Genomic DNA, 16071 nt, shown 5'->3' with positions numbered 1-16071 from the left:
TTTTACCTTTTATCTGGTGTGGACCTTGGGCATAGATATAGCCTCATTGTCTGAAGCCGTTTTTCGGCCACTACGTTCCCACATCCATCTCCTTCGCCCTCACCGCATTTTCCCTGCCCCATCTTTTTGTCTTCATTTGTCCTATAGTATTTGCATCTAGGCTCTCGTTTAAGAGAGTGCAGAGCTCTAGGGAGAAGGTTATGGGATCTCTGGGAATGTACTCTAGGGTTAAGTTGACAAGAGTGGTTCCAGCCTCAAGTACAGTACTAACAAATTGTCCTGTTGAGCCTTCCGTGATGACCTATTGACAATAAGCGGGCATTAAGGGGGGTGGTTACAGGAATCAAAGAGATTAGGATGACAACTGTGAACAGTGCAAAAGACTTAGCTTTAGGGGGTCCGTTGAGGATGAAACTACTTCCCATCTTGCATCCGGGGGCAGTCTTGATGTGTGAATGGTGAATCCAGGCAGTCAGTCTGTCCACCTTGACTGCCGTGGGGGTGACCAGAATCACGGTGTAGGGTCCCTTCCAGTGAGGAGTCAGACCAGAGGCAGTGAATCTCTTTATTAAGACCTTATTCCCCGGCTGGAAGGGGTGTAGCGACTAGTCAGTGAGGTCCCCTGGAGTAGGTTGAACTTCCCTGATGAGTGAATGCACCTGGGACTGAACAGACTGGAGTGCCTGCAAGGACTTAAGGAGTGTATGATTATGGACTTCAGCATGTATGGTGTCCGCAAGTTTGGGGATTAAGGGAAGGGGCCTCCCAAACATAATTTCAAAAAGAGTAAAGCCTTTCTTATAGGGAGTACATCGGGTACAGAGGAGAACAAAAGGAAGCAGGTTGACCCAGTTTTCACCGGTTTCTAGAATGAATTTTGTTAAAGTTTCCTTTATGGTCCGGTTCATCCTTTTAACCTGCCCAGAACTCTGGGGCCGATAGGCACAGTGTGGCTTCCAGGATATGCCCAGGGCCTTAGATAGGCCCTGTGAAACCTGTGCCGTAAAAGCAGGGCCATTATCTGATCCCAGTGTCAGGGGCAAGCCATACCGAGGAACCAGGTCCTATAACAGTCTCTTTGTTATTACCAGTGCAGTTTCTGACCTAGTAGGAAAAGCCTCGACCCATCCAGAAAAAGCATTTGTAAACATAAGGAGGCATTTACAGACTCAAGCTGGGGGCTTTATTTCAGTAAAATTTACCTTCCACTGTTCCCCTGGGCTAGTATCCCTAAATTTACCCTGTCGCTTACATTACAATGAATAGTAGTTTCCCTAACAATCTTATGTAAATGTGGAATGTAGTATCTGGCCCTTAACAACTCAGTGAGTTTTGTTTGTCCTAAGTAAATGGCCTGGTGTGTTCTTAACTAGAGCCTTCTCTAGAGCCTCTAGAGAAGCTAGGGAGCACAATCCTTATGTCCAGTAGAATCCACCATCCTATGGAATCTTTTCGTCCACCCTGTTCTTTAGCAAAATTTTCTTCCTCAGGCGAGTATGTTGGGGTACGAGGCAGGTTTGGGGCCGGCAGAGTCACAAGAAGAGTCAGAGGTTTTACTGGCCCCAAGGCTGCCTGTCCGGCTTGCAGGTCAGCTGCCCTATTTCCCCTTGCCTCTGATGAATCTCCCTTCTGGTGTCTGTTTGGAAAACTCTGCCCCTACCGCAAAATCTCTCTCTCTTTCCCTCCCCCACAAAGAGGCTCCCTTATCTCTCACTTTACATACCGGCCCTAGCCCTCCCGCCGCCCAGCTTCCCGCCCAGCAGTTCAAACTGACCAACAGTTGCCCACCACCTCGGCTTTTGGCTTCCCCACCCCCCAGCCCTTCAGCCCCCTATAAAACAACCCTGCCCCTCTGAGCGGCACGGCCATTCTCCTCTTCCTCCCGGCTGGTCCGCCCGGAGGCTCTTTCCTCTCAATAAAGCCTGAACTTAAGGAATTTCCTCTAGCCTGCGGTCCGGTTTTTTCCGAAGGAGCTCAGTCTTCCCGCAGAGGGTAGGTCGGACAAATGGTGCCGGAAACCCGGGACGGGAGCTGGGGCCGTTGGCCCGGCCACGGCCCCCCTCCCCGACCTACCCAACACTGGCCCTGCCACCTCCACGTTCCGATTAAGGTAAGCCAAGTTTTTCTTGCTTTGCCTTCCCCCGCTTCCCGTCTCCTCTTCCTACGGCACGGTGCAGTTGCTCCCCTCCGGCGTTCCGCACGGACTCCTTGCCTAGTCTCGGCCGAGCCAAGGTAGTCTTCCATTCCGGCTCCAGGAGCCTTCCGAGGGACAGCCGCCAGACGGGGGACGCCCCTCTGACCGCTTCCCTTTCCGTACTTAATTGTACTCCGGGGAATTTGCAACGAACGGGGACGCCTTTTCGTTGCATCTGCCCATCCGCGCCGGAGAGTCTGTAGCTGCGCCTGCCATGGGAAATTCGGAGTCCAAAATACCTCTGAGCACCCCCCTTGGGTGCTTGCTGCGAATTTTACCAAATTGGGATATTCCCAAACCCTCAGAAAGAAAAAGCTTATTTTCCTGTCCCACGTGGCTTGGCCCCAATACAAACTCAGTAACCAGTCACATTGGCCCCCGACTGGCACTTTTGATTTCAACACCCTCCGAGATCTCGACGATTTTTGTGGCCGCGCGGGCAAGGACAATGAAATTCCTTACGTCCAGGCTTTTTGGGACCTCCGTACCCACCCCAACCTATGTTCTTCCTGCTCCACCTACCAAATCCTCTTATCTCGAACCCCCCGTAAATCTTCCTCCACTACCTCTCCCCCTCCCTACTCCTCACCGGAGGATCTGCCTGAACATCTGTCCTCTCCTGCCAATCTCAGCAACCACTCGCCATCAACGGCACGCCCTTCCCCCACTCCCTCTGCACCTCCTACCTCAGAGGCCATGCCTCGCTCTCCCTCTACTCCCTCCGAGCCCCCTCCCTCAGAGGCTGCACTTCCTCTTGCCTCTCCGGTGGCGGCCCACACCCGCTCCCACCAGCCAGCTATCCTGGCCCCACTCCGAGAAGTGGCAGGCGCTGAAGGTTTAATCAGGGTCCATGTTCCTTTCTCACTCCAAGACCTGTCCCAAATTGAGACACGTTTAGGATCCTTCTCAGCCAACCCGTCCACATATATTAAAGAATTCCAATACCTCACTCAAGCATAAGAAGCCCTAGTCTGGTATACTCGACTAGATCCAGCCTCCCAAAATGGGGCCACTGTATTAGCCTCCCATTTTATCTCCCAATCAGCACCCGACATAAGAAAGAAACTAAAGAAAGCAGAAGAGGGGCCAGAGACTCCCATCCAAGACCTGGTAAAAATGGCCTTTAAAGTATTCAATGCCAGGGAAGATGCGGCTGAGGCTGCCCGCCAAACTCGCATGAAGCAGAAGGCTGCCCTCCAGACCCAAGCCCTAGTGGCGGCTCTAAGGCCGGCAGGGAACCAGAAGCCCAAGGCCGAAACCCATGCCCCTCCAGGGGCATGTTTCAAATGTGGAAAGGAAGGACACTGGTCCCGAGCCTGTCCACAACCATGGCCACCAACTAAGCCTTGCCCTATCTGTCGGCTCCCGGGACACTGGAAGTCAGACTGCCCCAGCTTCCCCAGGGTGCCGGTTCCTCAAAACAGACACACTGGCGTTACGCAGCCGGCGGTCACCCTCAGTAGGGAGGAGCCTGCTTGCCAGGAGCCGACCTCCGAGGGAGCTCCGTTCCCCAGTCTACTAGGGCTGCTAGATGACTAGCAGGGCCCTGGCTTTCCGACTCCGGTTACCCTCGCCGAGCCTAGGGTCACAAGACATGGGGGCTACCTACTCCGCACTTCCTTCTTATTCTGGCCATCTCACCCCTTCCCAGGTCTTAGTCATGGGAATCGATGGGACCCCGAGTATCCCCTATCAAACCCCACCACTCATGTGCTCATATAACTCCACTCCCTTCACCCACTCCTTTTTAGTAATCCCCACCTGCCCAGTTCCCCTTCTGGGGTGAGACATCCTTTCAAAGCTGAAGGCCGTCATAACCTTCCCCACTGCCAGCCCACACAGCCTTTTTCTCCTAGCCCTCAATACTCTGCCTCAGAACTCCAGACCCTCCAGTCTACCCCCGGGGTACAGTTCAAGGATGACTGGGCCTTCAAGCATAACCTCCTCATCCTCCCTGAAAAGCAAAGGTACCAGATAATCCAAGACATCCATAATTCACTCCACATTGGGCCTAAAGCCTTATACCAGTTCCTCCACCCACTTTTTCACCCCCACCGCCTCCTCAATACCATACAGGAAGTCCAGTCCTCATGTACTGTCTGCGTGAAAACTAATTCCCAGAGTTCCTGTCATCCCCGGCGCCAGCTTCATCAGCTACGCAGGTTCCTACCTGGCCAAGACTGGCAAATTGATTTCACCCATATGCCAAAGCACAAACAGTACCGGTATCTGCTAACCATTGTTGACACTTTTTCAGGCTGGATTGAAGCTTACCCCACAGCCTCTGAGTCTGCCGGGACAGTAGCCACTCATCTCATTCAAGACATCATCCCACGCTTTGGACTCCCGGCTACCATACAGTCAGACAACGGCCCAGCCTTTATCTCCAAAGTCACTAATGCCGTTTCTACCTCTCTAGGAATTCAGTAGAAGCTACATGCTGCCTACCATCCTCAGTCCTCTGGTAAGGTGGAACGGGCCAATGGCCTAATAAAGGAGCATCTGACTAAGCTCATGCTTGAGCTCCGCCAATCCTGGGTAACCTTAATTCCTATCACCCTCACCAGGGTAAGAGCAGGCCCCCGGGGCCCATCACAGCTTAGCCCATTTGAGCTGCTGTATGGTTGCCCCTTCCTACTTTCAACTCCCCCACCGCCAGAGACTACTCCTCTAGACAGCTACCTCCCCTACTTTACTCTCCTTCGCAGCCTTCTCCGAGAACACGCCAACGCTTCTCTTCCCCAACCCACCCAGCCATCTGAAAATACACAGAAAGTCCTCCCGGTAACCCTAGTCCCTCGACTCACTATATATTCCCCAGCCGAATTCCAGATGCTGCAAACTCCCCATCGCCGCACCCGACGAGCTGCCTTCCTACCCATTGCCGTTGGTGTCTCCCTTGCTGGTTCAGCACTTGCAGCAGGATTAGGAGGAGGGGCACTAGTCCACTCTCACCTGGCCATAGCCCGACTGACCTCACAACTCCAAGCGGCTATTAATGACTCTACTGAGTCTTTAGCATCACTCCAATGACAGATCACCTCAGTTGCCCAAGTTGCCTTGCAGAACTGAAGAGCCCTGGACCTGCTCACTGCTGAACGAGGAGGGACCTGTATCTTCCTACAGGAAGAGTGCTGTTACTACATCAATGAATCCGGCCTAGTAGAAACCCGAATCGAGAGCCTCCAGAAACTCAAAACTAACCTGCAGAGTCAGAAGTTCTCGGCTGAAGCCACAGCGTGGTGGTCTTCCTCTATGTATACCCTCTTGTCCCCATTGCTTGGGCCCCTAGTAGCTGTTTGCCTAATCTTACTTATTGCTCCTTGCTTTCTACAGTTCCTATAGCGGCGCTTTCAAGAACTGACTGGAGTCACCATCCACCAGATGCTGCTCCAACCCTACCCTGAATGAGTGCTAGAAGCGGACCTCTCCCCGAACATCCAGGCTCGTTAAGAAAAGAGACCTCTTCAGAACCCCCATCGACCCTTGTCAGCAGGAAGTAGCTAGAGAGACAACCGACGCCCCTCTTTTTCTTTTCTTTAAGGAGTCGGGAATGTTTGGAAAACTCTGCCCCTACCGCAAAATCTCTCTCTCTTTCCCTCCCCCACAAAGAGGCTCCCTTATCTCTCACTTTACATACCGGCCCTAGCCCTCCCGCCGCCCAGCTTCCCGCCCAGCAGTTCAAACTGACCAACAGTTGCCCACCACCTCGGCTTTTGGCTTCCCCACCCCCCAGCCCTTCAGCCCCCTATAAAACAACCCTGCCCCTCTGAGCAGCGCGGCCATTCTCCTCTTCTTCCCGGCTGGTCCGCCCGGAGGCTCTTTCCTCTCAATAAAGCCTGAACTTAAGGAATTTCCTCTAGCCTGCGGTCCGGTTTTTTCCGAAGGAGCTCAGTCTTCCCGCAGAGGGTAGGTCGGACAGTGTCCTTTGCAGTGTATTAATGCCACTGCCTTGGGCTTCCATAGAGCTTCTAGCAGGGCTAGGATTTCCTCTCTGTTTTTGATGATCTTTCCCTCCGAGGTAAGCAGCCCTCTTTCTTTATAAATGGGTCCATGTACTTGGGCTGTAGCAAAGGCATATCGACTATTTATGTAGATATTGACAGTTTTTCCCTCTGCCCAGTCCAAGGCCTTTATTAGAGTTATGAGTTCGGCCTTCTGGGCTGAGGTCCCGTGTGGGAGAGCCTGAGCTCAGATAACCCGCTCTTGGGTGACCACAGCTGCCCTGGCATACCTGACTCCATCGACCATGAAGCTGCTTCTATCCGTATACAATACCTCTTCCGGGTTCTAAAGGGGGACATCAGTGAGATCCGGTCGCGCAGCTTGGAGGACATCTATTGTCCATTGGCAGTCATGAATTGGCTCCTCTGGCCATGTCAGGTAGCAATGTGGCAGCATTTGACATCCATTTTCTGGGGCTCGACGGAGTAGCGACTCTAACACGTGGGGAGCCACTAAGTTTAACTCCTGCCCCAAAGTCAGCTTGTCTGCCTCTTTGATAAATAAGGCTGTGGTCGCCACCACTCTCAGACAAGCTGGCCGCCCAGAGGCTATGGGATCAAGTCCTTTTGAAAGATAGGTGACTGGCTGGGATTAGGGTCCCAGAGTTTGGGTAGGCACCCCCTTAGCAACTCTGTTTTTCATGCACAAACAACTGGAAAGGTCTAGAGCTGTCTGGCAAGGCTAAGGCTGGGGCTGCAGTCAGGGCAGTCTTGAACTTGTCAAAAGCCTGTTGCTCTACCTCTGTCCACGTTAAGGGCTGATTTCTTCTAGTGCAGGCATACAGGGGCTTGGCTATCTCAGAAAATCCCAAAATCCACAGTCTGCAGTATCCGACAGCCCCAAGGAATTCTTTAACTTGGCGTTTCGTGGTGGGGGTGGGTATTTGCAACACTGCTTGGATTCCGCTGGGTGCCAGTGCCCAGTTGCCTTTCTCTATAATAGAGTCCCAGTAAGTAACTCTCGGCTGGCAGAGTTGGGCCTTTTTAGCTGAGACCCGGTACTCTAAAGTCTGTAGGGTCCTTAGTAATGACTGGGTGGTCTCTTTACAGTCCTCCTGGGTTTTTGTGGCTAAAAGTAAGTTATAACTCAGCTCAGAAATCAGCAAGGCCTTGGCTCAGTGTCTCATCAAACAAAGTGGGGGAATTCTTAGAACTTTGCAGCAGCTTCTCTGCTGGATTTTTGGTTCCCGGGAGGTAACTCGGGTTTCCTGGAGTGCTGTTATCACTGCTTTAGTAATTCTCTTATCTTGCTTGGCCTCTAAGGTGTTCCTATTGTTAAAAACTTTTTGGGCAATTTCTAACAACTGAGCTAAATTTATTCCCTGAAAGCCCTCTAATTTTGCAACTTTCTTTTGATGTCTGGGGGAGACTGGGAAACAAAAGCCAGATTTATGGCCTGCTCATTTTTACAGTCCCTATCATGGAGCCACTCTCTTAACCCCCTCTAACAATTACTGGTGAAAAGTGTTCAGAGCCTGGTGACCCCTCAAGGTGTTGGGCCCCCATGTGGGGTCGGGTAGATGAAAAATACCATTTTAATTTGGTCCTGGCATTTTCTGATCTTCCGCCCATCCTACGTATTGCTTTATGGGTTTCTCGTCTAATTCTACTCCTCTCCTCTGTGGTGAACAAACTCAGTAATAATTGTTGGCAGTTATTCTAAATGGGGCGATAAGTTTGCAGCACAGATTTTAAGAGCCCTGTCAAAGCCTGGGGCTTCTCAGAGAACGGGGGATGTTGAGCTTTCTGACAGAACTTACTCTATTGTAAAACTTTGCTACCGCTTCAAGATCCTCCAGCCTCCCAGCACGACCCCTTCCCGGGGAACTTTCTATCTCAGTAGTTTTCTAACCCGCCCCCTCTTGCTATTTTAGTAGTTCCCCAGCCCTCCCAGGAACTATTAAACTCAGCACTTCCCCAGCCCCTCCCCTCTTGCACAGCCCCTCACACTGGAGGTATCTGCCGGCTTGCAGGCCATAAAAATTCCTTTTGCCACGCCACAGGTGCTGCGTGTCAATTTTGGGTGCAGCCCAGCAGATTTTTCCTTGCATTTAATAAAGCTTGTGCCAGCACTTGGTGTTTTGGCCTCCTCCTTAATTTCTATCACCTTCCAGTTATATAAGTCACCTGACAAGAAGTGAACAAAGAATGGGCGACCCCAATTGTTTTCTTCTTGTTGGGGAGCCTCTCGGAGAAGAAGGACCGCCGGTGAATGTAGGGCCCTGCTTCGAGTGTGGAGAGGAGACAAGGGCTGGTCATTAGTACTATCCAGGAAGGGGTGTTGGGACCCCGCCCCCGAGGGCCAAGAATACGGTGGAGGCAACTCTTGGTCCTCGGCAGGGCCTGGAAGAACAGCCGGTGCTGAGGGGCCCTTTTTTTTTTTTTTTTTTGGGGGGGGCCTGCTAGCATAACCTGAAATACAGCACACTTTATACATTTTTCAAGCCAAGGAGGGGGGTGCTGGTTCAGCCTCAGCCATTGATCGATGTATGGAAATTGATCAGGGTGGCCTGGGGACCCTGACACGATGTTCCTGACAGCCAGAGTTATCTTGGGGTCATATGTCCCTGTATCTGGCCAGCCTACCCCAAAGGCTGGCCACTCGAGCTCACAAAGGGTCCGAAGCCTCTGTGGGGTTAGCTTAACACCATACTGGCCAGAGAACCCTAATTTAAAGTTTTCCATCATGCATCGGAGGCGGGTGTATGGTCAGGACGGTGACGAGCCCATTTGGTCGTTTTCTTTCCGTTTTAAATTTTCCCCTGAGAGATTTTACTAGTTTAAGACTGGCCTTATTGAGGACTTGAACTAACAATCTTGCAGCTTTGGGCGCCCTCGCCCCACCTTAACTGTTGTGCTAACAAATAATTTGCACTACAAAGAGTTAGAAAGCTGTTCTTAGAGCTAGTTTTTAGATGCAAATGCTACACTGAGAGACAGTGTGGCCTGCCTGAAAGCCGGGTGGGGCGGGCAGCCAGCAGAGAAGGGAAAAAAAAAAACGCTTTTGGTGTCAGTTTAAACTGAGCTCCAAGCCGCTGGGCCGGCTGCGAGTTCTTCCCCCCTGCAGCTTTTTGTCACTTTTACACAGGGACCCTGAAAAGCATTAAATTCTTGTCTCCCCCCCTTTTTTTTTCTTTCTTCTCCACTCTCTTCTGTTTTCTCTCTTTCCCTATTTCCTCTCTCTTGCTTTCTTTTGTCTCTGTCTCCTCTCTCTTCTTTTCTTTTCCTTTCTCTCAGGACTCTTGCTTACTACCGTGTCTTTCCTTTTCTGTGGCATAGCCAACTTTGGAAAGCCTCTAATTCAATTTTGCCCTCTCTAAAGCAGGTTTTAGTAAGGCCTCCCTGTGATACACTACTGGGCACTGCTTATAATAACATTGGACATTTTTCTGGCAGAATAGGCAGTTACCAGTTTTCCATCCCAACCAGACAAAGAGCTCTCGTAGACCCTGATCTAGGACTTTGTTTCCTACAACCCCAAAGAAACTACTTCTGAGGTGCTGGGGGCACAACTGCCTTCCCGACATGGACTCAGACCCAGCACGGGCAAAAATACTCTTTTCCCGGTGGAGGTGGCTGGGAGAATTTACAGGCCACAATGATCATAACAAGGAAGAAAATAAAAACAACTAAAGTTAAGACTATCTGCCACATGGCAGAGAAAGAAAGAATGAGGCCTCAGTGACAGAAGAGAAAGATGAGAAAGAAGGAGAATAGAGTAATCTCTGCAGGGATATAATCAATGAAAGTTCCCTGCATCCAGTGTATGTCTGCTAGCAGAAGTCTAATAATACTGGCAAACTTACAGACGAGACAGGACCACATACAAGAGTGACAAACAAAGGGTGGGAGCCTCCCAGAGGAGACCACTCAGTTGCCTGCCCGGCCACGCCCCCGGAGGGGTATTTCAGGAACGTCTTGACTAGAGGTGTACCCGGATAATCCACGGGCCTGGTCACCTCAGGATGGAAGTCCGAGTAGGACAGCTCTGAGGTGAATCACCGTTATGCCTTATGATGCTCCCGTGGAACCGCGGGTGGAGGCCCACTCAAGCCCCGTGGCTTTCAGCCGTGGGACTACATAGATACTCACACACTCTCACTCACACAGAGGCTACGGAAAACAATCGAATGCTGACACCCACTATGCCAGCTACCAGAAGGCTGCCACCCACTATGACAGCCACCAAAAGGCTGGCACCCACTATGCCAGCCACCTGAGGCTGATATACCCACTATGCCAGCTACCAGGCTGCCACCCACTATGACAGCCACCAAAAGGCTGGCACCCACTATGCCAGCCACCCGAGGCTGATATACCCACTATGCCAGCTACCAGAAGGCTGCCACCCACTATGACAGCCACCAAAAGGCTGGCACCCACTATGCCAGCCACCCGAGGCTGATATACCCACTATGCCAGCTATCAGAAGGCTGCCACCCACTATGCCAGCCACCAAAAGGCTGGCACCCACTATGCCAGCCACCCGACGCTGATATACCCCCTATACCAGCTACCAGAAGGCTGCCACCCACTATGCCAGCCACCAGAAGCCTCAAGCAACGTCTCGGTGAGGCTTGCCAGGTCGGAGTTGCAGTGACTCGTCAGTCCCCCGACACAGGCCCTTTCCCTTGAACCGGTTCCCAGATTCCAAACCAACCTACCTCCGGAGGCTTTCAGGACCCCAAAGAATTTTGGGTGAATGTCGGCCAGGTGGGCGCTCCTCCGCAGTAGCGCTCCGGGGCCCTGAGACAGCTCAGGGGGCGCCTCCCCTAGAGGCTTCCGAGGTGGGAGCAGCCACCCAGGCGAGACTCTGAAATGGCTTTTGTCTGGTGATGAAAAATAATATCTCGGTGGGACCTCCAAAATGTTGCATTGAACTTAGCCCAGAAAGTCAACACCAGAACAAAAGAATGCCAAATTGCAGGGTTTATTGCCGGCGACCACGGAGGACTCACGTCTCTCCAACCCGTGGCAGAGAAAGAAGAGTGACAAGACCTTTTTATACCCACAAAACCACCTTGGGAGTGGGGGTGAGGAGCGGAGATGGGAATGAAAGCTGTCAATCACCTCCTAGGCTGAGACGAGGGTGAGGGGGCTCCAGATATTCCAAGGGCCAGGGGACTTTTGTCATTCCGATTGCCACTTAAGTGGTTTACAGAGGTCAAGATAAACATTAGTTTATACATTATTTGGACAGGTGTGGGGTCCACATACTTTTAGGTTACTTGGAACCAGGATGGAATTATCTGGGGGTGCTTACTTTGGTAAACAAAGGCCAGCAATTCTGGCAGTTACAGATAAGGGAAAGTATGCAGCTTGTCCTCTCTTTGCATTTTGCAAGGTAATCTTAGTAGTTTACAGAAGCCATGGCTAGTAGTCATTGTGAGGAGAATGGAAACAGTTTTCCCATTTTAAAATGGCATTGTACTGTTTCTAATTCTAGGCCAGCTATATCACAACCTGAGGTCGGGAGTTCAAGACCAGCCTGGTGAAACCCCGTCTTTAAAAAAAAAAAAAAAAAAAGTCATTAAAATTGTCTACAGAGATTTTGCTGATGAAGATTTAATGAGCAAAAATATCTAAACAGCTTTGAATTACTGGCTGGCACAGTAAGAGTGCTGCACACATTAGTGGTGTAGACAAAGAGTCATACTCTGTAAAATATTTGAAGAAATTTATTGTGAGTCAAATATGAGTGACCATGGTCCATGACACAGCCCTCAGAAGGTTTTGCACATGCATGAAGGTGTTCTTCAAATTGTTCATTAAGGCATTCATCTCCCATTACTTCAATGCACTTTGCAAAAGAATGCATTATTTTGGCCAGGTGCAGTAGCTCACGCCTGTAATCCCAGCACTTTGGGAGGCTGAGATGGGTGGATCACCTAAGGTTAGGAGTTTGAGACCAGCCTGACCAACATGGTGAAACCCCGTCTCTAGTAAAAGATATAAAAATAATTAGCCAGGCATGGCGGCAGGCACCTGTAATCTAATCCTATCTACTCAGGAAGCTGAGGCAGGAGAATTGCTTGAACCCGGGAGGAAGTTGTGGTGAGCTGAGGTTGCACCATGGCACTCCAGCCTGGGCAACAGAGCAAGACTCCATCTTAAAAAAAAAAAAAAAAAAAAAAAGAATGCATTATTTCTGAAGACGTCTGAATCTGGTTCTGTACCAGTGGCCTTAATTAGAACGTTATACATAAACTGCCACATATGTGTGAGACATTCAGGACCACAGACTCTGGCACACTCCAGGAAGAGGCATGGATTCTGCTGCTGCCACTCCAACACCATCGTGGAAATAAAATTTTGGTAAACGGACCATCAGTTTGACAACCTGTTTGGTATACTCCACAAAGCACAGTCAAATCAGCTATGTGCTGCAGAAGGTCACAATTTTTTCTTTCTTTTTTTTTTTTTTTGAGATGGAATCTTGCTGTGTTACCCAGCCTGTCCATCCAGGCTGAAGTGCAGTGGCACGATCTTGACTCACTGCAATCTCCGCCTCCCAAGTTCAAGTGATTCTCCTGCCTCAGCCTCCTGAGTAGCTGGTGCTACAAGTGCCCACCACCATGCCCCCCTCTTTTTTTTTTTGACATGGCATTTTGCTCTTATTGCCCAGGCTGGAGTGCAATGGCACAATCTCAGCTCACTGTAACCTCCGTCTCCTGGGTTCAATCTCCTGGGATTACAGGCATGTGCCACCACACCCGGCTAATGCCCGGTTAATTTTTGTATTCATGCTGGCCTCGAACTCTTGACCTCAGGTGATCCACCTGCCTTGGCCTCCCAAAGTGCAGGAATTACAGGTGTGAGCCACCACACCTGGCCAAGGTCACAATTCTGCCTGTGAGCAGAGAGCAGGTAACAAAAGAAAATCACATTACCTGTGTGATTGGTGCAAAGACATTTAAAAATGTTCTCTGCAGGCAGAACCCAGGCATAAAAGTTATATCACCTGGATGTTGAACTCATCAAGATGTCGCAATGGCCCAAGTGGACAAACCACAGACAGAAGAGTCACATGATGTCAGTGCAGTGCCCAGCAATATGCCACAATGTCTCCTCCAGGCAAAACCTAAAAGAAAAGTCACATCAGCTAGGTGCTGGGCATAGCAATATGCTACAATGTTCCTGTAAGGAGGGACCAGGCAGATGAAAAGTCACATCACCTAGATGCTGGGGCTAGCAATATGTCAACCATCTTTCCTGTATTAAAGACCCAGCATGAGAAACATCACCTGGTTGCTGGCCACAGAAATATGCCACAATTTTTCCTGTAAGCAGGGTAAAGAAGGACAGGCAGAAGAGGAGAATCACATCTCCTAGGTAATAAATGCAGGCCAGGCGCGGTGGCTCACGCCTGTAATCCCAGCACTTTGGGAGGCCAAGATGGGTGGATCACCTGAGGTCGGGAGTTCAAGACCAGCCTGACCAACATAGAGAAACTGTCTTTACTAAAAATGCAAAATTAGCTGGGTGTCGTGGCATATGCCTATAATCCCATTTACTCAGAAGGCTGAGGCAGAATGGCTTGAATTCGGGAGGCAAAGGTTGTGGTCAGCCGTGATGGCACCATTGTACTCCAGCCTGGGCAACAAGAATGAAACTTAAAAAAAAAAAAGAAAGGTGGCCAGGCGGATCACCTGAGGTCGGGAGTTCAAGACCAGCCTGACCAACATGGTGAAACCCCGTCTCAAACAAACAAACAAACAAAAGGTAATAAATGCAGAGATATGTCACAATGCCACCTGCAGGAAGGGGAAGGGGCCATGTAGGCGACTCCCACCCCTTAGGTGTTGAGCCCAGTGATATGTCACAACACCCAAATATGTGGTGCCTGAGAAAAAGGAGAGTCACATCACCTAGATGCTAGGCCAATGATGTCACAATTTCTCTGTGAGCAGAGACCAGGCAGGAGGAGAGTAACATCATCATGCAAGGCATTCAGTTATGTCACAAAACCCCTTGTAGTCACAGCCCAGGAAAATGTTACATCACCCAGGTGTTGAGCCCAGCAGTACGTAACAATGTCTCATGTGACATACTGTTCTGTGATATGGCACAACATGCAGGACACAGGTTGGAGAGTCACATAACTTGGGTGCAGAATCCAGCAATATTTAACAATACCCCAAATCTGTGGGGTCCAAAAAGTAGTGACATCACTGAGGTGCTGGGTCCAGTGATATACCACAATCTTCACTTTGGGTTGGGCCAAGGCAAAAGAGTCAAGTCATTCAGGTGCATAACAAAGGCATATGTTACAGTCACGCCTGCAGGAAAGTCCAGTAAAAAATTATAAATCCCACACATATCCCAGTTGTAGGTATGAGAATCACCACATTCTTTATGTTGGGTCTAAGGTACGCTAGTGACAATCTCACCAAAGTCGAGAGCTTTTTTTTTTTTTTCTTTTGAGACGGAGTTTCGCTCTTGTTTACCCAGGCTGGAGTGCAATGGCGTGATTTCAGCTCACCCCAACCTCCGCCTCCTGGGTTTAGGCAATTCTCCTGCCTCAGCCTCCTGAGTAGCTGGGACTACAGGCATGCGCCACCATGCCCAGCTAATTTTTGTATTTTTAGTAGAGACGGGGTTTCACCATGTTTTGGTCTCCATCTCTTGACCTTGTGATCCACTCGCCTCAGCCTCCCAAAGTGCTGGGATTACAGGCGTGAGCCACGGCATCCGGCCCAAAAGCCGAGAGCTTTCTTCGCTTCCATGAACTGTTTGCTCTGGCCCTAAGCCCAGGGAGAATTCTCATTGGTTCAGATAGAATTCTCACCTGCTTATGAAGTGGATTTAGAAATTAGTCATCATTTCAATTCTAGCCAGATGTTCATGTATGATATTCACAATTTCAACTGTAGACTGTGTGTGAGATTCAGGGCCTCACCAGTGGGCTGTGTCCATGTGTCAAGGTGACAATCCTAATGGTTGGGGGGCAGTGCATATGAGAAACACAATCTCACTTGTATGCTGAACTCTGTAATGATATTCTCTGTACAAGAGAGTTATTTAGTATACAAGAAAATGGTCTTTTGTTTTTCGAGACACAGTCTCGCTCTGTCACCAGGCTGGAGTACAGTGGCACAATCTCAGCTCACTGCAATCTCCACCTCCCAGGTTCAAGTGATTCTCCTGCCTCAGCCTCCCAAGTAGCTGAGACAACAGGCATGAGCCACCACATCCAGCTAATTTTTGTACTTTTAGTAGAGACTAGGTTTCACCATATTGGCCAGGATGGTCTTGATCTCCTGAACTAGTGATCTGCCTGCCTCAGCCTCCCAGAATGCTGGGATTACAGGTGTGAGTCATCATGCCCAGCCTGCAGGTGGTAATTCTTTATGACCTTTGTACATGGAGACCCAGGATCACATTCATGAGCCTAGGCCTCGTTATAAGAGACAACATCTCTCCTATTAGATGGTATGAAAGTAATCATTGCATCTGTGAGCTAGGTCAAGATATATTTTACAAGTTAGGTGCAGTGGCTCACACCTGTAATCTCAGCACTTTGGGAGGCTGAGGCGGGTGGATCACAAGGTCAGGAGTTCGAGACCAGCCTGGCCAACATTGGGAAACCCTGTCTCTATCTAAAACACAAAAATTAGGCCAGGTGCGGTGGCTCATGCCTGGAATCCCAGCATCTTGGGAGGCTGAGGTGGGTGGATCACAAAGTCAGGAGTTCGAGACCAGGCTGGCCAACATGGTGAAACCCCGTCTCTTAAAAAAAAAAAAAAAAAATTAGCCAGGCGAGGTAGTTCATGCCTGTAGTCCTAGTTACTTGGGAGGCTGAAGCAGGAGAATTGCTTGAACCCAGGAGGCAGAGGTTGCAGTGAGCTGAGATTACACCACTGCTCCAGCCTG

At 50.1% G+C, this 16071-nt stretch overlaps 2 long non-coding RNA genes across 3 annotated transcripts in view; one reads left to right on the top strand and one right to left on the bottom strand.

Moving 5' to 3' along the window:
- LOC103789865 (uncharacterized) overlaps positions 1 to 16071 on the bottom strand; it is a 42260-nt gene that overhangs the window by 11797 nt on the left and 14392 nt on the right. Inside the window, exon 3 of one of the 2 annotated variants that reach the window (XR_616077.5) lies at positions 11859 to 13279. The exons of the other annotated variant lie outside the window; for it this stretch is intronic. This is a non-coding gene — a long non-coding RNA (uncharacterized LOC103789865). Of the gene's footprint in view, positions 1 to 11858; positions 13280 to 16071 lie in introns of those variants that run through there. 2 annotated transcript variants of the gene reach the window in all.
- LOC144580792 (uncharacterized) lies at positions 1862 to 6049 on the top strand. Its single transcript, XR_013530939.1, has 2 exons — positions 1862 to 2110; positions 4452 to 6049. It is a non-coding gene; the product is annotated as an uncharacterized LOC144580792 (long non-coding RNA).

This window comes from Callithrix jacchus, chromosome 22 (assembly GCF_049354715.1).
Source record: "Callithrix jacchus isolate 240 chromosome 22, calJac240_pri, whole genome shotgun sequence".
Lineage (NCBI taxonomy): Eukaryota > Metazoa > Chordata > Mammalia > Primates > Cebidae > Callithrix > Callithrix jacchus.
The sequence above is the reverse complement of the archived record's forward strand: the minus strand, read 5'-3'. Positions and strand labels throughout refer to the sequence as shown.